General features: G+C 41.2%; 1 long non-coding RNA gene across 1 annotated transcript in view; it reads right to left on the bottom strand.

Annotated features, from left to right (window-relative positions):
- LOC143840271 (uncharacterized) overlaps positions 1–21,933 on the bottom strand; it is a 195,030-nt gene that overhangs the window by 32,214 nt on the left and 140,883 nt on the right. The gene's annotated exons all lie outside the window — the stretch shown is intronic.

Raw genomic sequence — 21,933 nt, 5'->3', positions numbered from 1 at the left:
TTCGCAGCCATACATTGCAACTGGGAATACCATAGCCTTGACTAAACACACTTTTGTTGACAGGGTGATGTCTCTGCTTTTTAGGATGCTGTCTAGATTTGCCATAGCTTTCCTCCCTAGGAGCAAGCGTCTTTTAATTTCTTTGCTGCAGTCCCCATCTGCAGTGATCTTGGAGCCGAGGAAAATAAAATCTGTCACTATCTCCATTTCTTCCCCATCTATTTGCCAGGAATTGAGAGGGCCGGCTGCCATGATCTTTGTTTTCTTGATGTTGAGTTTCAAGCCAACTTTTGCACTCTCCTCCTTCACCCGCATCAACAGGCTCTTTAGTTCCTCTTCACTTTCTGCCATTAGAGTGGTATCATCTGCATATCTGAGGTTGTTGATATTTCTCCCTGCAATCTTGATCCCAATTTGTGACTCCTCTAATCCCGCCTTTCTCATGATGTGCTCCGCATACAAGTTAAATAGTCAAGGCGACAGTATACAGCCTTGCCGAACTCCTTTCTCAATTTTGAACCAATCCGTGATTCCATGTTCAGTTCTCACTGTTGCTTCTTGACCTGCATATAAATTTCTCAAGAGACAAATAAGATGCTCTGGTATTCCCATCTCTTTAAGAACTTGCCACAATTTGTTGTGCTCCACACAATCAAAGGTTTTAGCATAGTCAATGAAGCAGAAGTAGATGTTCTTCTGGAACTCCCTAGCTTTTTCCATGATCCAGCGTATGTTGGCAATTTGATCTCTAGTTCCTCTGCCTCTTCGAAATCCTGCCTGTACTTCTGGAAGTTCTCGGTCCACATATGGCTGGAGCCTACCTTGTAGTATTTTGAACATAACTTTGCTAGCATGAGAAATGAGTGCAATGGTGCGGTAGTTTGAACATTCTTTGGCATTGCCCTTCTTTGGGATTGGATTGGAAGGCCTTTTCCAATCCTGTGGCCATTGCTGAGTTTTCCAAATTTGCTGGCATATTGAGTGTAGGACTTTTACTGCATCGTCCTTTAAGATTTTGAATAGTTCAACTGGAATGCTGTCACCACCACTAGCTTTATTGTTGCTCAGACTTCCTAAGGCCCATTTGACTTCACATTCCAGGATGTCTGGCTCCAGGTCAGTAACTACCCCATTGTGGTCATCAGGGATGTTAAGCTCGCTCTTGTATAGTTCTTCTGTATAATTTTGCCACCTTTGCTTAATCTCTTCTGCTTCTGTGAGGTCCCTACCATTTTGGTCCCTTATCATACCCATCTTTGCATGAAACGTTCTCTTCATATCTCCAATTTTCTTGAAAAGATCTCTAGTCCTCCCCATTCTATTTTTTTCTTCTATTTGTTTGCACTCTTCATTTAAGAAGGCATTCTTATCTCTTCTAGCTTTTCTCTGGAATTCTGCATTCAATTGGGTGTATCGTTCTCTTTCTCCCTTGCCTTTCACTTCCCTTCTCTCCTTATCTATTTGTAAAGCTTCCTCAGACAGCCATTTTGATTTCTTGCATTTCTTTTTCTTTGGGATGGTTTTAGTTGCTACCTCTTGTACAATGTCGCGAACCTCCGTCCATAGTTCTTCAGGCACTCTGTCTATCAGATCTAATTCCTTAAATCTATTTGTCACCTCTACTGTATATTCGTCGGGGATATGATTTAGTTCGTACCTGAGTGGCCTAGTGCTTTTCCCTACTTTCTTCAATTTAAGCCTAAATTTTGCAACAAGAAGCTCATGATCTGAACCACAATCAGCTCCTGGTCTTGTTTTTATTGCCTGTATAGAACTTTTCCATAGTGGTACTGGAATTCAGGAATATCAAGAGATACAAATATATTTGGGTTTAATATAGCCGAACCCGAAAAATACTGTGCTTTTTTTGTACAACCTTGGTGGAAACAAAAGGTCTAGTGGTCAGAAGTGACTCAGGACTTCAAGTTCTCTATGATGACTATAGGTTTGTACCAAGTAATTACTGACCCTTCACTGGGTCTGGTCAATATACTGATGGGGTGACTGATCTGGAGGAAAGGAACTTAAAGCTTACTCCCTTGTCATGGCCAGAGTATTACTTTATAGACTTACTGCTTCCTCCTTTCTTTGCAGGGGTGGTGAACTTGTTACAATAGTCCACCCCAGGCACCTGATGGAACCCAATGGTTTCCTAACAACTTTGGCTGTTACTGGTTTTGTCAAGATTTTGACCACTCTTTGGAATAGGGAAACTGTCTGAGCTGTAGAGAAAATCACCTCTCCCTCCCTAGGCAGAGCCAAAAATTCTCCCTAGTTTATGAGGGAACTGATCAGTACTGATTTATCCATGTAGCGCTTGTAGCATGTGCTATAGGCCCCACCCCTGCCTTGCTGGCAAAGCTCCTGAACTGAGTAACAGAAAGCTAGATTGGGTGCTAGATTTTGGTGGGGTGGAAGAACTCTGTGGATGACCTCTCCTTCCTCCCAAAGCCTGGAAAAGCTGTAAGCTGGGGGCCCCCCAGGAAGGGAACTCACCAGCAGGGGCAGCTCTCACATGGCAGGGATCTGCATCCTATGAGCCTCAGAGGGAAGTGGAAGGTGATTGGCTGGCTGCTGGACAGACAGACAAGCCGGTTGGAGGAGGAGGCACTCAGGGGTGGGACAGCCACCCTGAGTGGGTGCTAAGTACTGAGTGGCATTTGAGCCATGAGACCAGCTCCTCCTCCAAGGCCTTACCAGAAATTATTATTATATATTATTTATTTATTTATATTTATATACCGCCCTCCCCGAAGGGGAACAGATAAATGTAAATCAATAAATGGATGACAAAGAATAGGCATAATATATCCATTTTACTAGCCCGACAACAGCCTGGTTGCCTCATTAATAAAATGGGACTTACTCCAGACCAGAACTGCTTAGTCTCCCTTGGGGCCAATTCATGTCAACATATTCTATTTCCCCGTAGCCACTGATGGCATTGAGCTTGTGTGCTGAATACATTGTTTGAACTGTTGGTCAGAATTACATTGTATAATTTTCAATATTACTACTAAAACTTTATGAACATCTGCATAATCACAGAGAATAGTAGTTTCTACAGTTTATTCCCGTAATTTAGTCTGGATGGAAACCTAGCACTAGTAGATTGATTATTTGAATGGGCCATTAATTTATTAATAGCCATAGGCAGAAGATCGAGTGAAAATTGGTGGAAATTAGGCATGTGCAAAAAAAATTGTATTGTTTTGGATTTGCCCACTAACAATGTAGCCAAATTCGAAACATGTCGATATCCCTTCACCTTTTTGTATTCGGCTGAATTGACTCAGCCAAATTTGAAACGTTAGGGGGGTTTTTGTGTGAATGCTCCTATTCCTTCCCTTTCCAGGTGGTAGCATCTCAGCTGCTTGAGAAGGGGAGGGGAAAAGCAACCACCAAACAGCAGATAATGATAGGTGTCCTGCCTGCTCCAAGCTGGGGAGGGATTTAAAGGTAGCCTGTCATTATCAGCTGTTTGATGAGCTAGCCACATTTAAAGGGGCAGGGCAGTGTGCTGAACAACTGATGATGACCGGTGCCCTGCCTGCTCCCAGCTGTCATTATCAGCTGTTGTGCACATACTCTTCCGTCTGCCTTCTTGGGGGGACAGCTAGATTGTAACCACCTTGATCCAGACCATTTGAATGCAGGGAACAGGTGGTTTGGCTCAGATGAGCTGAAAAAGTACCCGAAAGCATTGATTCAGATACTTTTAAGCTTCTCCAAGCTGAACTGCCCTTGTCTATAAAGGATGTTAAGGAGTTCCTGGCCGAATCTCATGGGACCAGGCCAAGAGCATGCAACTAACCAGATATTCTTAACCAGATATTCTTAAATATATAAATGTTATTAGGAGAAATTCTAGAAAATATTAGTTTAGCAATTTTTTAATTAAGCAGCACAATACTTTAAAATAAACAAAACCAAAATAATAACACTAGCTTACTACCTAATACTTGGAGACCACATTCTTGCACGTGGAGGTCACAATTCAAGAATTCTTCCTCCATTGCTGCAGCAAATCTGTAGATGTGGAGCTCTGGAAATCCACCCTAGCATGAACCTTTCTCAAACCTAGTAGAACATTTTGCCAAAAGAGATCAGGGCCCTGCAGGACCTTAAGTAGTTCCACAGGGACTGGAAGACAGAGTAATTTCATCAGGCCTATGGTGGAGGCCCTGATTGATCAAGAAGCATTGGCCTCACTACTGAAACAGAGAGAAGAGCTACCCTCTAAGGACCTGAGCCCCCCCCCCACCTAAACTGAGGGAATATAAAATGTTTTACTGCTTATATATTATGTGATTTTTAATTTTAATCCAAGTGTTTCTTTCATGTTGTCGCCTGCCCCGAGCTTCTAGGAAGGGCAGGCTATTAAAATAAAGATGCATTTATTTATTATTTAATCAACAGGCCATATATAATTTTAGTTCCATCTGAGTCAGGCAGTCATTCTGAACAATTAGAACCCATCTTTGTTAGAATCTTCTAGAAAAGAACCTTATGCCTCCAACTCACCCCTCCCATCCTGAGACACCTTGTTTCTCATGTAACCAATTATCTCAGGCAAGGCTCTGTCCTTGAGGATGATAAGAGAGCCAGATGGAGCCAATCTTCTATTATGAACACCTGCTCAAAGGAACCAATTTCACACAGCACATATTAACACTTGGTAGAAGGAACTGGGGTTGCTTTGCCTGGCAAAGGAACATTAACAATTTTAGATACTGGTGGAAAACAGTGAGGAGGTTAAATGGAGATTATATTAGAAAGTACCAAATAGGATCACAGCTGAACATCAAAAGACTAAAATAGTGACATCTGTAGAATTATACAACTTGAAGATTGACAATGAAGAAACTGAAATTGTTCAAGATTTTCTGTCCTTGACTCCTTCATCAACTAATAGGGAGACTACACTCAAGAAATCAGAAGGAGATTGAGACCGGGAAAAGATCCTTAAGCATAAGGATGTGTTGCTGGTGACCGATCAAGATAATTCATAATATAGTATTCTCTGTTACTATGTATGGATGTGAAAAGTCGGTCAATGACAGGAAGAAAGAAGATTTTTTTTGAAATCTAGTGTTGGAGGAGAGTTTTATGGATATTGTGGACCATCAAAAAACCACAAATAAGTGGGTTCTGGGTCAAATCAAGCCTGAACCTCCCCTAGAAGCTCAGATGACTAAACTGAGGTTATCATACTTTGGTCAGATTATGAGAGGACAAGACTCACTAGAAAAGTTAATAATGCTAGGAAAAGTTAAAGGCGGTATGAAAAGAAGAAGACCCAACATGAGATGGGTTGACTATATCAAGGAAGACATGGCCCTTGTTTTGCAACAGTTGAGAATGGCTGTTAAAAACAGAGAATTTGGGAAAACATTTATTTTTAATTAATTAATTAATTGAGATGTTTATACCACCCTTCCCTATGGCTCTGGGCGGTTTACAGAAAACATTTTGTAACAATCCATAGGGTTGGCATAAATCAGAAGTGACTTGATAACCCTTAAAACATACAATAATTGGAAAGTTCAAAATACTAGAATAAAATTGACTGTTCCATTCCTAAACCAAATTCAAGGTATTGGTTTTGCCCCGCATGGCTTGAGGTCCTGGATGCCATGCATGACTCCTCCAAATCCCATCGATCCAAACATTCGTGATTAGGATGGGATCTTTTTATCTCCTTACCCACATTTGGGATGAAGGTACATATGAGGATTTCCAGACAGGGCTCATTCTATCTTGGTAAGTATAGTCTAGGCCAACTTTCAGTTAATTCATTATATGATAATGCAGTTTATATATTTCTGTTCCATTTTATACTTCAGCCAAGATTTTACTTAGAGTCTTGATCTAGGAAGGAACAACAAAGGAAGCACATTATGCTACCTTTAAATTTTTTATTTTGCTTACAATATAACTTTGCTTACAATATACATTTCATAACTTGTGCATTAACATCCCCCCCCCCCAATTCCATTTTGGACATTACATTAGAACAGTAGTAAAAGGAAGCACATTTCACATTTTTTCTTCTAGCATTTCTTTAAAATATGTGTAACCTTACGAGCTTGATGGAATTCGTGTGGGAAAGGGGTGGAGGGAGTTTTTTTTGCCTCTTGGAGAAGCTGAGGAAAGGAAAGAAGGGAAGTGATTTCTGAAGAAATGTGGAGAAACAAGATATCTGGGGGGAAAGCCATCTGTGGAACATGAGGTGTTTTTTGTTCAGAGAGAGCTGTAGTCTCTAGAGATCTGCAGCAGTCCCAAAAGCATAATCAATAGTACCTCAGACAGGCAGCCAACCTGCATTAAGTTTGTGTAAAAATTCCAGATGTCCTCAGAATAAAGTTACCAGCCTTCAGATGGGATCTGGAGATTTCCAGAAAGTAAAATTGACTAGAGAGATGGAGAAAATGGCTGGTTTGGATGGTGGACTCCATGTTATTATACATCACAGAAGTAATTTTCTCCTGGCCAGGAGCAGTGGAAACCAGTGAACTAGAGGTGCTGCTACTTCCCTCTTTTGACCCTTCTATTCCATTAACTAGCAATGCCCCATCTTTTCTTTCAGCTGAAGTTGGTGGGATAAACTGGAGTTATAGGCAAATCCAATGTCATCATGGATGCTTAGGCCCATTCAAATCAATGATCTTAAGCGTATTTATTATTACTGTGTTAGTAGCCACAGGATGTATAAATGAGCAAACAGGGAAAATTTTACTATAGATAACTGGGGGTTCACATCAAACTTTTGCCACATGTTGAACCTTAGTTACCTCATGACTCTACAATCTTTATGAAGAGGGGATGGAAACATTTTAATTGTATTGCTTAATTGTTTAATTGACAGCCATTACTATAGTTTTCCAATCTATGAAAAATATATGTCAAGGCAACATGAGGCTGCATAATGAAGCACACAACAATGGTTATGTAGAAGTAAAGGTTAAACACGTAGATTTTCCTTTGTTTCCTTTCATGTGTATGCTTGGCCACAGACTAACTGCACTGCCTCTTGCTGTCTCACAAATATACAGTTATGCATGTTCTTGGAAAACAAAATATTGCATTGAATAAAGTTTACATTCCTACAAACTCCAGGGCTACTGATGTCAGTATTTGATCTTGGTCGATAGTGCTCTTCAAACTCTAAACATCAAGAAATATTTGAAGAAAATCACTTTGGAGGCCTTCAATTGATGAAGTTATAAATCTAAACTATTCTGTGGAAAGGTTCACAGGGCACAAACAGGGAGAAGAATGTTCAACATGCCACAAAACGCGGCTGGAGACTTATCGGAAGCCGCCATTGACGTGGTGGCGTGGTGGGAGGGAAGGAGGACGCTCCCCAGAGCATCGGGGCAGCGTGCGCAACTCGGGGAGCCGCGTCATGTGGGAGGCGCGGGCTTGCGGCGCCTTAAAAGGCACCACGTGCTCCGAGCCCGGCATTCCCCCCCCCCAGCAGCAGAGCGAGCAACAACCCACCCTCCCTCCCTGTGTTTTGGTTGTGCCAGAGTGGCACTTTATGTTGTTCTTAAGTCACAGCTGGGTGGGGATTGCAAGGGGATGGAGCTTGAAGATGGGTCAGGGAGTCTAGAAGCAAGAAGAGACTCGCCGAAGGTGTTGCCGCCTCAGGATTGAGGGGTAAAAATGGGGGTTGACCTTACCCGGCTGGGTAGCTCAACGGGATTCAGAGGGTGGATGACCTGTGATGGGCCAAGGGAGGTCTACGCCTCCTGAGGCATCACTGGCATCCACTCTATGGGTCAGAAACCCCACAGCAAGAAGCCCTGGAGATCCACGGGGATTCTGATTGGGGTCTTCAGGCAGCTGTGAGGTGTTTGGGTTTAGAAAATAGGCCTGAGGGCCAGGGTCAGGCTCCCTCTCCCCTTGCTGGCCAACACAATGTTGAATAATTTGTTGAGGTTAATAAAAGCTGTGGCCTGTTTTTTGCCAATGTTATGGTGTATGTGTCTCCTTCCTGAGCAAAATGCCCGCCTGCAAGTCAAATGGCAGCATATTTTAAAAAGATTGTAGCCTGTGTGGGTTGTGGGGTGAGATCAGAAAAACAGAGATTCCTAAATTTTCCAGCATTTCAGTCACTACTTGGAAATAATTCTTATAGATTCAATTGAATGGTCTTTTAATTATCCTCAATGTAAGATTATCATATTCATGGTATACAGCACAAGGATGCACTGAGACAAAACTGAAAACACCACCAACAACTGCAGGAGCCATTCTAAGAAACATTATTATAATTCTATAGGAAATGAGAGAATAACTTTTGTCTTCAGCTGTTCTTTTCTAGAGTTACACATTCAGTTCCTTAAAACAAATCCAAGATCATTTTAATATACTTGGTTCAAAGTTTTGCTCTGATCTACTGAGCTAAAACCAAGTCACAATTCTAGACCAAAAATTGTTAGCAAATTTAAAAGAAATAAAGACAAATATTAATGAACAGCTTGAAATAAACTAAGTGACTATTTTAGAATTTTGGGTTGGGGCTAGGGCTGCCAGAAAGTGGTTGGCACCAGGTGGGAAGCAGGAGGAGGGGGAGTTGAGACATGTGGAGTTAGTTCAGGCCAGTCCTGGTCCTGACATCATTATATTAGCACAATGTCCTCGGATTCGCCAGAAACTTGGATAGTGTTGTTGTGATGATATCACATACAGGTTGACCCCAGAAATGTCAAGCCATCAGTGTGATTTTAGCTTCCCTACTCCCTCGTTGCCCTGTCTAATGCCAATGGTAGTTCGGGCTGCCACCAAGAGGTAACCCCAGCTGGGGCCCTTGATCACATCACTGATGGAAGGTCAGACCTGCCCCTATTTTGCTTTTGTAAAATACTGATTTAATAGCCTAATGCCACACCAATGGGCCTAACCTTAGTTGAGTCTGCATGGGACTTTTTATCCTCTCCCAGCCCGAATAAATCCCTCCCCTCTGCACAGAATTAGATTTCCATTTTGATTTTGGGCACTTTAAATTTTCCCTCTGCAACATGCATGATTGATCCGCAGTGACCCTAACTTTCCCCCACAATATCCAGGAGTGGATATGTCACCATATTTGAAAAACTGTCTTTGAAAGCCACCAATATAAGTGTAGATTTCTGCTTTTTTGCAAATTAACTTCCTGCTCCATGCCTGCAATGCTGACATAGCAAAGCAGTCTTCCTTGATTGGCCAGGGCATCAGTTCAAAGACTTCCTAGTTCCTGGCTGCAAGGCTTTCCTCCCAATACTTATTATTTTTGCCATGTTTTAAAGTGACTGTGCTCCAGAAGCCCACACTTATCGCAGCACACATTCTCTGTGAAGCTGCTGCTGGCTCAGGAGTCAAAAGACAAGAAATAAAGCACTAATGCCAACTGGACTTCACCCAACCCTCCCCCCTCACTAGTTCAGGAAAAGAAAAATAAAGCAGATTCATGACCACTTCTGGACTTCACCGCTCCCATCCCCCTTCTGAGCTTCCCCAATCAAGTGCAGAAGGCTTTCTGTTTCAATTTGGGGGTGGAGGAGTAAGGAGGAAGACCTGGGTTCAAATCGATCTGAATTCAGCAGGATCGACAATGGAAAAAACAAAGTAAGTGCAGAATCAGCCCTTGTCTTACTTACCTAAGTCACACTTATATATGGCAAATATAGTTTTAGAATCCAGGCTTTGGATTCAGAAGAAGTCAAGCTGCATGGGCTAAGCTTGAAGAATTGAGATAACAGTCTTCGCTCTTCAGAACTTTGAACGTGAGGTATAAAATATGTCAGGATGCCAGGGATGTCTTTGAATAAAAAATAGGCCCCTTGTTTACCCATGGGATGAAAACTACTTCCTGTGATCAAAGGGTAGATTTCTAACTGTTGCTATGACGCTGCTTACCAGTGAGGACTAGAGGCCCACATAGGTGAAAGTATGTTGGCTTCATGTTGCAAAGTATTCCAGTCCTCTATATATGCCTGCCAGGCTGTGTTTTATTCTATGTCATACACATATGTTCATGCTTCTCTTGGAGCATGTGGCAAAACACTTGTCTGTCTGAACCCTTCAGTGACATACCACAGAAAGTAAATCTATGGGACTTAAATACCCAGCTGTAAGTCACACATACGTCATTGGGGTTCAGGTCTGTTTCACTTTCTCTGAAGGGTGCTTGATGCGTTGCCAAACAGCACTATGTAACAATCCATTTATGATACTTAAATGTTTGACTTGAACATCAATCTCGTCACCAAACGCCAGGCGCACAGCCAGTGAAGAAGAAGCTGATAAGAAATTTGTGTAGAGACAGTGTTAAGGCCACTAGGATCATCACGAAGTAAAGCCTTTTAATTTTACTAGCTTCACATTTTCACTTTACTCAGAAAATGCGATAATATACAAAATGGAGCAAAACCCAAGATACCCAAATTGACTTAATTTGTGACAGGATGATAACAGGATGGAAATTAATAGCATGGTAATCAAACTAATACATCTTTTCTAAAGGAAAAAAATATGAATAAAAGGCTTTTAGCTTTTGAGAAATAGAATCCTATTGTAATTAGATCATGAACTAGAGTCTTTCAGTGCCGAAAATTCAAACTGTGCCTCATTTAAGTGGCACCTTTTAAATGCTTCTCCAGTATATACTAATAGCAAACTCTGTTCTGTTTTTCTTTGTGTGAACCCAATCACATCACATCAAATTATACAACTAATTAACACACACTCCTTAAAAAATTGCATATTATTTTGGCAAGCCAAATTAATGCCAGTCCCCTGAAACCATGTTCAGTAATTCCCATTGACTGGAGTAACGCCTACAATTGAGAGAAGGTCTAATCAGCTACAGGCTCTCCTGCTGATGAGCTGAACCAAGGAACCAGATGTTTCTGCCTTCTAGGCTAATGAAAATGTCATAGACGTTTTCCCCTCCATCTCAATGAAGAAATAATTCCATCATGGTCATGATCTAGGTAGTCCTACTCTGCTTCTCTTATTGGTCTCTTGGCACAGCTGGATCAGATGCATATGCATAAATGTATGAAAAAACACATACAAATACTTGAGATTAGATATACATACATGCACATATCGTTATATAAACACACCACAAACATGCAGATATACACATCTCCAATTACAAAAACCTTGGAATTGATATTGTACAGATGCACAGCTGTTGTGTGTCGATTTATATGGTTTTCTTCCCGCAGTCCAAAATGAAATGGAGGTAGATAAACCTCATTCAGGAAATTATATTTCCATCTCACATTATATTGTATATACAAGCTAGCCCAAATGGTCTCTGTTTATGGACAAGGGTTCTCACTGGCATTAAATTACTTAATGAGATGTCTTTTGCAATTAAAACAGGCATACCATTTATATTAACATTTTAAAGCTTGTTTATTCTGGGAGGGTTGGTTTACTTGAGTTTAAATAGGTGATAATGAGCATGATGAATCAGGGTATTTCAAGCTGAGTACTGTGTTAACTGTCTAGTAAAATCTTAATATCAAATCGTATAACTAACAGCAAGCTATCAATATGTTAGGTACAGAGTTGTTGTACCTGGTTTCTCAGATGATGCACTAGGAATTAACTATGAAGACATACTGAAGAGTGCATTTAAACCCCCAAAACACATCTCATGATTATTCTTCATAAAAAGCGGCCCACAATACAGACTTAGGAGCCCTAAAAACTACTAATTTGTCAAGGGTTTGCATATGTTTAATGCTACATTACAATAGAAAAGTAGATTAATGAGATGGTACCAGCAAAGTCAAAACCAGAAGCTGTTAATACTGTTCAAAATAACACAATACAATGTGCAAGTTTTCAAGTGTTCTAGGAGTGACTGGAGGCCAAAAAGGAAGGAAAGAAATGGGTTAAGCAAATTGTAGTCCATGGACATCTGGAAGACCACAGGTTGACTACCCCTGCTCTAGAGCATTATCTGGAAATGTCTTCACAACTCCTTAGCTCCTTCCCAGGCACTGCCCCCCTCCCCAATTTCCTGGCATTTGCTGAGGCACTGTTGGGAACTCTAGATAGGCATAAATGTGTCAATTCAAATATAAAAACTGGGGACTAATTTTAAACAAAACTAGGCTAACATGGCCAAGAAAGGCTAACACTGCTGTCTCCATATATCTGAACAGGATTCTTGACTATGCCTCCTATTCAGGCCCAGTCCAGCCCAGCCATGAGAAAAACTTCTCTGGCGCCATAATTTAAATGGGAAACATAGAAGTTGCAACCCCAATGTATTTATTAGAAACTAAGTCCCCTTGAAGTCAGCTGGACATAAGCCCAACTAAGCATCGTTAAGATGAGGCTGTGAAACATATGCTTAAAATTCTTGTTTTTTAAGCACCTAATTTTGGCTGGACTGGCCAGTGTTTCTAGTTCGGAACCAATTATTGAGTAAGAATCTTTTTGTGTGTGTTTTTCAAGGCCCCTAGAAGTTGGTGGTACCTGTCAGAGTACTAATTAAACAACTCCTTGCAGACATTGATTTCTCTCCATAATCCGATATATAAGTGTTGCCATTTTAAGGAATCCATTGTAATGTTTTCTTCCCCCCCCTACCCGACAGATGTTTGTTGGACGGAAATGGTGTCTGCGACCTCAAAGTGCATGTGCCATGAAAATAATACATGGGCAAAGGCCTCCAAATTAATTGCCCTTAGATGTCTGTTTCACATAGTTGCTAAACAGCTAAAGTACACAACAGATTTCCTGCAAACCAGGACTCCCCCCACCCTCAACTAGATCACTATGGTCACACATAAGAAAGTTTCTCTTTTGTAATAAAGGAAAGAGACTGCTCTATACCAAGTTTCCTAGACGAGGCATTCTCATGGCCTAATTGGTGGTTGACAGGTTCCTCCCCAAAAATCTTTTGGTTTGGGTGCTTTCTTTTTCCTGGCCCAATACAGTGCCAGGGTTCTACCTCATTCACTCACGGTTGACCTGAATGTCCTAAGTTAAGTATTCCCACTGGTATTTAGCCTCGGACCTTGTTATTGTTCCACCCATCTGACCCCTGCAACATTAAATTCTCACAAGGTGCTCTGGACAAAAAGAGAATCCCTCATTTCTCTGTATAGTTTCATGGCTCATCTCTTAGAGCTTGGCTGATGTTCTTTTCTCCACTCCAGACCACCAAGCGCTCTGCTTTAGTTTGTCAATTTATAGTGCTGTCATGGTTTCGAATGCTGCAACCATTGTAGGGAATATACTCGGCTGACCTCTGGAATGACTTTCTGTACTTCAATTGTTAACTCATTAGGGTTTGGAAGGGTCAGCTGAAAAGCAAATGACTTTTTCCCACAATTGCATCCAATGAGCAGCTTGAGAGTCATCACGATGCCAAAGGAAGGGAAACAGAAAGCATGCTGCTCCAAATGAGCTTCAGGTATTTTATATTCATAACTGAAAATAGAAATAAACTACATCCCTACTACTACATTGGTGTTCTTCTCCAGCTTACAACTGATGGCATTCAGTGGAAGACATACCAACTAATGGTCAGCACATTCTGGTCAGACTTTCTCTTTTAGTACCAGTGCAGAATGCAAGTTTCTTAGTGCTGTTGTATGCTGGTCACCAAGACCTATTCCACACCAGAGATGCCATGCCACACTGCCACTGGGTGTCGACCTGGGGCAGATCTCCCCGATCCTCCTGGGTTCTGGACAGGGGAGCATTTTGCCTGCTGTACCCAGTGTGCACTGGATTTGTGCTTCCAAATGAGGCAACTGAGGTGGTGAGTTTCCACCACTCTGTGGAGTTGCCAGGGGCATGACTTTGTATTTTTAAGAATGTAGTGCAATGTTGAACAGTCTTTCAAAAGAGAATGGTTGAATTTCCGCTTCATCATAAAGCAGGAGAGAAATATTGGCATACATCTTTTCTACTTGTGGACTGTCTTATGCAGGCTCCCCATTGCTAATTTGCGCAGCACAGTGTAGTGGTTCAAGAACAGTGGACTCTAATCTGGGAACCAGGTTTGATTCTCTACTCCTCCACATGAAGGCAGCTGGGTCATAGTTCTCTTACAGCTGTTCAGACAGAGCAGTTCTCTCAGAGCTCTCTAGACTCCCACCTATGTCACAGGGAAAGGTTTTTGTAAGCTGTGTTGGGTCTCCTTTGGTTAGTGAAAAATAGAGTGTAAACCCACAACTCTTCTCTTGTCTCTACTGCAGCTCCTCATACAGAGGAGCTGGCAATGGTGCTTTCACATGGAAGGTTTCCCTATATTCTCTGCACCAACTACCTGGCAAAGGCTATTCTGACCATCAGGGCTTTCCCAGTTTTTAAAAAATCAGCAGTCCAATATAATTATAAGAATCTTTTAATAGATTTTTGAATTACTCAATAATCTGTTTATAGATCGAAATTTTCTGGAGGCCCAGCTTTCATCTTATCCTTTTTAGCTGTGGAGATATACCTTTTCCATTATATTTCTGCAATGAAAGGGCAAGTTATTTTTTAAATGGAAACTGGGAATTCAGAGAACCTAATAAACAGATTGTTGTAATGTTATAATGATATCAACAACTGAATATCATAACATTACAACACATCCCCCAGGTATTTCTTGGTGGGAGGTGGAAGGAAATGTCCAGTCTAGGGACAGGGAAGATGGCCTGGAATATGAAAATCTATTTAGGCTTTGCTGGAATTTTCCCCAAAACTTCACAGCAGAGGAAATTTTGGTAAAGATAGGAGAAAAGCCAGGGAAAGTTCAGAAGCTGCACAAATGCATCATGATGTTGTGGAGAAACAAGCAAGCAAGCAAAAGAAGAAGAAGGAAAAAAAAGGGGGGGAAGCCAGTTCCCAACAGTATTGAATCTTGGGAAAATAACCCATGTGGAAAGGGGCCTTATTTACCTCACAAGCTATTTCAAATGTTTATATGATGTTTACGTCTCTAGTAGTCTTTACATCCTTCCCCAAAGTGAGGTAAATTTCTCCTCCCAGCTTGCTCACCCACTTACTCATCTCTGGGCATCTGCTCAGTAGAGTGGGCTGGCACTTCTTACACGTGGAAGAAGTTGAAGTGGGACATGGCCAGGAGCTGGACTGCCTACCTGATTGTTGGACAAACGGCCAATCAGGTACGCAATGAATTTCAACTTCTTCCACCATCCCTGCCTGGCTTTATTTATGGTACACATAAAAGCAAAAGGTACTTTATGATGGCTCACAGCTTTAGCCTGATAAATTTAAAATGCTTTCACCCTACCCCTGAAAGATATATTTGATACACAAATGCAAAAAAATTATTTGTAATCAAATGCCACTAACAGTACAATCCTAAAGAGATTTGATTCCAGAAGCACTTTAGAGACCAACAAGATATTCAGGCTATAAGCTTTTGAGGGCCAAAGCTTCTTTTGTCCACTTAGATGTGGTGAACTTTGATTCTTGAATGCCTACATCCTGAAAATTGATTTCGTCTATAATGCGCCACTAGACTCATATCTAGCTGTTCTACTGCATGCCAACAAGACTACCCTTGGAAAGAATACTAAACAGAGTTAAATGCTTCTAAGTCCGCTGGACTCAATGGGTTTAGAAGGGTATAACATGGTTTAGGATGATACTGCAAATTTCCTAAATAGATCATTCCTAATCCAGTTATATGGTTGAAGATTTCTGTACAGACCAGACCTTAAGAGGGAACTTGTGTGCTAGGCACACAATTCTCTGGCATGATCCAGAAGCTAGAGCTGTGGATAAATAGAACTTTTTAAAAAGTTACAGTCCTGCCAACCAGCCGTTCCATCTCCCATAATCCGTCTTTCTCCCCAAATAATGGATTGGTATGATTTAACTTTAGGGAAAGTGTATGCTCTTGGCTACACTGTGCATGCTGTCTACGATGGAAACCATACTCTCGATCGTTCAGAAAATAAGCAAGGGACTTTTACAATCATCATTTCCATTTTAAAAATGGCATGGGTGAATGGTATTTGAAAGCTATTTGTGTTCATGTTTGTCGAAGTGATTGAAGAAAATGCTCTGGTTGGTTTTGTGGCCGTGGTTCTTATGCATCACTGTTTTTAACAGATGGTTCATTATTATGACTGCCTATTCCTTCCATAAAGATTCTCTGAGCTGGATTCCTCCCTCCCGTTACATATTTGGCATTTTTAAAAGACAGTTTTTGTACAGTGAAAGTTGATAAGGGTTATTTCCAAACGCTCGGTGCCTGTGTGAAATGCAGGGGCTCTTGTGGCTTGATGACAGCAAACGTGGTCCTTGTGCTGGGCCTAAACACATTTTGATTGTAAATAGAAAGCCTTCCTTTATGAGGATGTTCAGTTCGCAGCTTGAGCAGTGTAATTTTTACAAAGGTCCCAGCAATCAATAAAAAAAGCCACGGGAGGAATGATTTATCTTGTTGGTTACAGAGACTGTCACCGAGAGAAATTGTAAAAGATCAATTTACACAACCTGGTGTGAGAATGTTATTGATATAACACGGCTGATCAGTTTCTGGTTGTCTGTGGGCAGTCACTGCAAAAGGGAGCCCTGCCCTCTGATAGGGCCACTGACCAAGATCTTAATAGACTCGGTGGTCCATAAAATGGACAAGAAGCCAATGGAGGGAGAGATTGCCAAGGGCTCTTGGTATGCTAACCTGCCAGGAGCAGAATGGATTGGCTGAATGCCGATTGCTTAGTTAAGCAATGTCAGGCAACCTCCACCCCCCACTCCCCCTTTTCCTCCCACTGTGAGAACTGTTCACTGGGAGACCTGCTGCCTTAATTACAAAGAGCCCTTTTAAATACAGGTCACAGGAGTTGGCTCACTTGAAAGGAAATAAGGAAACAAGCTACCTTCCTGGAAAAAAAATCAAACTTCCACTTCTCAAATTAGTTAAATGAAGCTTATCAACAGTTGTGAGTTGATCCTTTGACTGTCTGTTAATTGTTCCTACATTAACAGAGGACACTAGTATAATTTTTTTTAAAGTCTATCGAGAACTCATGCAACATTTATATTGACACAAACAACACAGACTGGGCTGTTATTCCTATTTCTTGTAAATACCTTTGCATAAAGGAAATTGATTCGTTCAGTTTAAAGTCAGAATTAATTTTATTTTGCTGAAACAAAAACTGTCTTTGCTTCTTCATAGGAATTTGGTATTAAATGGGCTGGTAGAGAAGCTAGTGTTGCCAGACTCCTGGTGGTAGCTGGAGGACTACCACTATTACAATTGACCTCTAGGTGACAGAGATTAGTTCACCTGGAGAAAATGGCCATTCTGGAAATTGGACTCTATGGTATTATTCCCCAAATCCCACACTCTTCAGGTTCCACCCCCTCAAATTTCCAGGTATTTCCCAAACTGGCAACTCTAAGAGAAATACCAAATGTTATTGGCCTATAGACATTGATAGCCCACTTGCTCAAGATAGTCCATTGAGCCTGATCTGTTTTACCCACCATGCTCCCAAAAGTTCCCAGCTGAGTGGTCACATGAGTACATTAAAACCGCTGTTAAAAAGTACCGGCTAATGCTTGTGTTTGTACACGACAAAAAAGCCTTTAAAATTAATAGTTTACAGATACAGAAGCTCAGCTAGATTGCTTTATTTACTAACTTTCATTTTCTTTAATGTTATTGCAGAAAAGAGAAACTCAGTCACAATTAAAAATCCCACAGAGGTAATTTCTGCCTTGGTTGAAGTTATTATTCTATTTTAAAGCTAACAATATAACGGATTCAGAGGAACATTAAAGGGAAAAAAGTAATGTTGTCATGTGTTTAACCTGTTAATTATAGTAATCTACACTACACTGTAAGTATCTTAACCTGGAATGAGTAACAGGGGGCTGAGAAAATGAACAGGCTATGGTAAAAAAGGGGGAAAAAGATCAAAATTACATTGCCAACTGGAGTGTAACCCGAGCTTTGTGTTTCCAAGTTGTTTCATTTCCACATTTCTCTGCACATATTAGTCAGATTTCTGTGTGTCCTGAGACATTTTAAAAAACCAAAGAAACCTGACAAGTTTGTTTGAACCATCAAAGTACCTTTTAAAGAAGCAAGACAATAATTTTCATATTCTACACTGAGGTAGGTTTTAATTGCTGAAGCCAAAATGGATGTCTTTTCTGTGTTATAATAGGAAAGAAATGAGAATTTATATTTATATTCTTTTGTTTGAAAAATCTTTATTAGCAGACGACCAGGTTGGTACTTCAAGGGGAGACGATCTTGCAGGTGGTGCCACATGCAGCTGGCTGCCCATTCAGTACCCAATTCAGTACGTGTTTGTGTGCTGTGGCCATTTATTCAAGGCTGAATCTTCAATTTGCAACTTTTTCAAATGGAGGAACAGGAAGGACCGACTGAATTAGCCCAATAAATTAATCTTCTGTGGCATTTAAATACTGCACACACAACCAATCTGTGGAATTGCAGCTTGGCCACTGTAGTGGACCACATGGACCAGCGGGAGCCAACAAACTGAAACATCCCACAGATACCATTTATCATGGGCAGAGGCCTCTCCTCCAACAATTCAGGCTATGTATAATTGTGCCCCTGCTGGAACATGGATATTTTTCCAACTAGACTCCTGTTTAACTTCTGGGTGCAAACTGACTTAAGAATCAAAGTTCATCATGAATTTCGGCCTGTCTTAGGTTCAAGGAGTTTGTGAACTGAAGAATGGGGATGAAGTACCAAAATTTTTGGCACAATATGGGCACAAATTTTGGTTCATGACGGTTTGTGAAGAGCAAAAAGCAGGAGCTTACCCCTGCTTTCTGCTCTTCATGAGAAACAGCTGAGTGGCAGGGAGCTCCCTGCAGGTCAGCTGTTCGTTTTCAGCTTACCTTGGCTTTTCTTGGGAGTAGCAATCAGGGTTTAAATGGCTCCCTAGCACTTAAACCCTGCTTTTAGGTCTCCATGGCTATTAGCTTGCAGCAATCAGAAGAAAGTTGGGAGGAAAATCCCTTCCTGGAAGCCCTCCCCCCCTTTCTGCTGGATGGGACTCACCCTGGCCAGCAGCAAGGCTGAAGGGAAGTCCATTCCCTTCCTTGGAGAGCCCCACCCTTTTTGTTCACCAATGTTTTTTGTCTGTTTTCTGTAGTCCTACATTTTAAGGATTAAAACAACTGCATGGTGGGGAGAAATCCTAGAGAGGAACATTCACAGGCATATAGCAGCAACAAAGCTTTTCTATTAGTGTTAGGAAATAAAATGTATCCTCTTTCCTGGCTCTGGGAAGTTGAAGAAGGGGGAAGGGTAAAGAAAATATAACTTCTGCCTGAGCAATATAACATTTGCACAATGAAGCAGGCTACAATCATATACACACTTGTCTGAGAGTGAATTTACTTGTATATGGAAAGACATGCTACTGATTAAACACGCGTAGGATTGTATTGGATTATTGGTCATTAGGAATCTTCTGCACATGCTCTCAATCCTTTTGTTACCAGAGTTTCCAAAAAGAAAAGCATCTTGAGAGGAAAAGTGTAGGGACCTCCCGAAGTCTTTTTTTCTTGAAACTGGCAACCTTCAGTCCAGTTTGGGCAGGTAGTAAAGTAGTTAATTATGCCATGCTACCTGATTGCCTTAATGTGTTTGACTTCTTGACAAAGATCTTCTTGCTTTGTGTTACTTTACAACGTGGACAATGAGTTTTTGTTCTTAAATGAAGGATTTGATGAGTTTCATATCAAACTGAGATCAGCAGTATTCCTATTTTTCTTCATCTCAGATCTTAACCTTCTGACTAGTATATAGAGTCATGGGTTTGTGGTAGGATTTCTCTTGTGCATTAGGTATGGTGACTGCACACTGGTAGGTTTGCACACTGGCAAAAGAAGAGCTGGTATGAAGCTGATCCTTGCATAAGGACCAGGGTTCCCCTTTGTACTACTGGAAAAATGCTTCTAGAATGACTTCTAATGAAGAATGATGGGGAGAAGACCAGAATTAATTGGCTCTCCCTACTGTTGATCCTGGCTCCACCTACCATTGACCTCTGTGCCCCCCACCTTGCTAGCCCAGTACTGCCAGTGCAACTAGGTCTCTTCTAAACATCCTTGTCCAAAAAGCAAACCAAATCAAACCCATTGGGTCTCGGAATGTTATGATTCTGTGGTCATCAGAATCATACCCATGGTGAGAACACATTGAACCTCTTTTAATGCAGTCCAAAATTCTTCCTACAAGTGACATTGGCAGCTATTTGGGATGAAAAGGAAGAGGGATGATGGTGGAAATGCTTCCTTCTCTCCCCTCAAGAATTTCCACATCTTAACCAGGTAAATAAGCATTGACTAAGAAAGGCTTCAGTTCAAGCAGCTTCATAAATAAGCCAGCATTACCAGAGTGGAACCTAAAAATCCTTGCAAAAATGTCTTTTCCGGCTTCTGGTAAATTAATCAAATTCAGGCAGGAACGGTAACCATAATTCGCTTGCAAGGGCAAACTACTTTCCAAAATTCAGTCCTGCTTTTCTACCCTGTGAGTCCAAATGAAAATTATATAACAGCTGTTCACATTTATATTACCAAAATTACCCTTTTTTTAGGTAGCTTAATATTCAGGTGTGAATGATTTGTGTGTGGGGGAGGAAGAGGAGAGAAAACAGCCTTGAACATCTGTGAGAGATGGCCAGTCAGAAGAACATGGCATTGTATTGTAGCTCCAGACCAAGGCAAAAATTTGCTCACCCCCCCCCCCACACACACATTCCTGTTGCTGAATTTAAACAGATAGTGAAAATAAAGTGTGCCTTATTTAGGAGCAAGTAGATATATGAAGAGAGAGGGCACCGGTTACAAAAGGACATGAAAGAATTTCCAATTTCCAGGAGGCAGCTGAAGATCTCCTGGGATGACAATTGATCTCCAGGTGACAAAAGTAAGTTATCCTGGAGGAAATGGCTGCCTTTTGAGAGTGGCTACTATGATCCCTTCCTTCCTCAATCCCTCCCCTCCCCAGATCTCCATTAATTTTCCAACCCCTAGTGGCAACACTACATGCAAATCATGCAGGCAGTGCATTTATTAGTTATATAGAATGGGATAATTAGTGCAATATTTAGCTAATCTAGGAAGCTTTTAATCACGTGCTCATGAATAAGAGAGTTCCTATTTTTTCTACTTATCGTTGTGAAATAGCCAAGATGGACAAAGGATTGGAGATCTTGGATCTTTATTTTAGCTTGCAAGATGCCCATGGAGAACGGTTATAGCTTCTTCTTTTGTGGTCTCACAGACACAGCTCCAGCCTCCACCTCTTGGAGTTTGCTAGGTGTTGGATATTATGAAGTGGAGGATATGCAGAGTAACTTTTTTTTACCCCTTAAAAGAACAGAAAGTAACCCTAATTGAACTGGCTGCCAGCAAGACCTGTTTCTCAATGACTGCTTAGCAGCTACAGTTTTGAAATATCCACCCAATTTTTCTATTCTTTAATATCTGAAGAGTTAACAAATGACATTTAAAGGTAAAGGTATCCCCTGTGCAAGCACTGGGTCATGTCTGACCCTTGGGGTGATGCCCTCTAGCGTTTTCATGCCAGACTTAATACTGGGTGGTTTGCCAGTGCCTTCCCCAGTAATTACCGTTTACCCCCCAGCAAGCTGGGTACTTATTTTACTGATTTCGGAAAGATGGAAGGCTGAGTCAACCTTGAGCTGGCTGCTGGGATTGAATTCCCAACCTCATGGGTAGAGCTTTCAGACTGCATGTCTGCTGCTTTACCACTCTGCGCCACAAGAGGCTCATAAATGACATTTACTCATACAAATATATGCATGAAGATACACAGAGAGTAGTGAATAATGAGCTTTTCCTCCCACCAACAGCATGTCAGTTTTTCAAATGATAAACTGATATTAAAAGATTAGTGTAAACATGAAGACAATATTTATACTA

The sequence above is a fragment of the Paroedura picta genome, chromosome 6, assembly GCF_049243985.1.
Source record: "Paroedura picta isolate Pp20150507F chromosome 6, Ppicta_v3.0, whole genome shotgun sequence".
NCBI classification, from domain to species: Eukaryota; Metazoa; Chordata; class Lepidosauria; order Squamata; family Gekkonidae; genus Paroedura; species Paroedura picta.
Note: the sequence above shows the minus strand (reverse complement) of the source record. Positions and strands in the feature narration are given on the sequence as shown.